Here is a 1062-nt window from a genome sequence, read left to right as displayed (position 1 = left end):
AAAAGGAAATATTTCACTTTCGGAGACAAGAAAAATAGGTTTGTGTTACGCTTATTAATTTGTGCAGTTATTTAGTGTCTGGTAAGTTAATGTTCAAGAAAAATATTTTTTATTAAAATGTTCTATTATTTTATGTAAATGATTACTCATTTATTTCAGCCATTTGTATTCAGCATGTCTCTATCGAAATAAACCTACGTTTCTATGAATATTAAAGCTTTTCTTTTTTTGCAGCCCACATAAACTTAAAATTTGTTTATTTGGCTTGCGTTAGCCTTTGAGTTTGACATGCTTGCTCTAGCTAGTACTGTGAGGAAAATATCAGAAAAATAACAGAAAATTAAGCCCTTGGTAATAAGAACTTTCACAACACAATAGACCAGTGGTTCTCAACCTTGGCTGCACATTAGAATCACCTGGGAATCTTTTTAAAATCCTGATTTCTGAACCTCTGCCTATGGAAATTCTGTTTCTTTGTTATGGGGTGGGGGCCACAACATTAGCAACAAAGAAACAGAATTTCTGGAGGATGAGGCCCAGAAATCAGGATTTTAAAAAGATTCCCAGGTGATTCTAATGTGCAGCCAAGGTTGAGAACTACTGCAATAGACAGAACCTAATGTCACTATTTACCTCCATGCCTACACCTGAATCCCAAATATAAGCTAGACACTGTTCTACTCCCCCAAAATTATTTAAGAAAGATATTCTGATTAACTGTATTCATAAAAAGTAAATTATATTCCCATAAGTGCATGGAATTTCACTTTATTTTTGTATTGTACTTATTATAGCAATTCTTTATTATTAATATGTTCAAATCAATATATTTACATTTTTATAAACACTAGAATGTTGACATACAGGCAAAAGTGTGAATTGGTAAAAGTCTAGTTTCTCAGGTCAAATACATCTGTCTCCAAGTCATGGTGCTTCAATTTACTAATTGTGTTATAAATCTCTGTTTTTGTTTGTGTAAAAAGGAGCTAACAGAACTTTTCATGGTTATAATTAAGGTTATGTAGGATAATTCTAGCAAAGCAACGTACCTAGCACACAGAC

The 1062-nt window shown here is 32.4% G+C and overlaps 1 protein-coding gene across 10 annotated transcripts in view; it reads right to left on the bottom strand.

Annotated features, from left to right (window-relative positions):
• The window catches only part of EXOC2 (exocyst complex component 2), a 237385-nt gene that overhangs the window by 204163 nt on the left and 32160 nt on the right, over positions 1-1062 (bottom strand). The window lies entirely within an intron of this gene.

Source organism: Myotis lucifugus, unplaced genomic scaffold, assembly GCF_000147115.1.
Source record: "Myotis lucifugus unplaced genomic scaffold, Myoluc2.0 scaffold_21, whole genome shotgun sequence".
NCBI lineage: Eukaryota > Metazoa > Chordata > Mammalia > Chiroptera > Vespertilionidae > Myotis > Myotis lucifugus.
The sequence above is the reverse complement of the archived record's forward strand: the minus strand, read 5'-3'. Positions and strand labels throughout refer to the sequence as shown.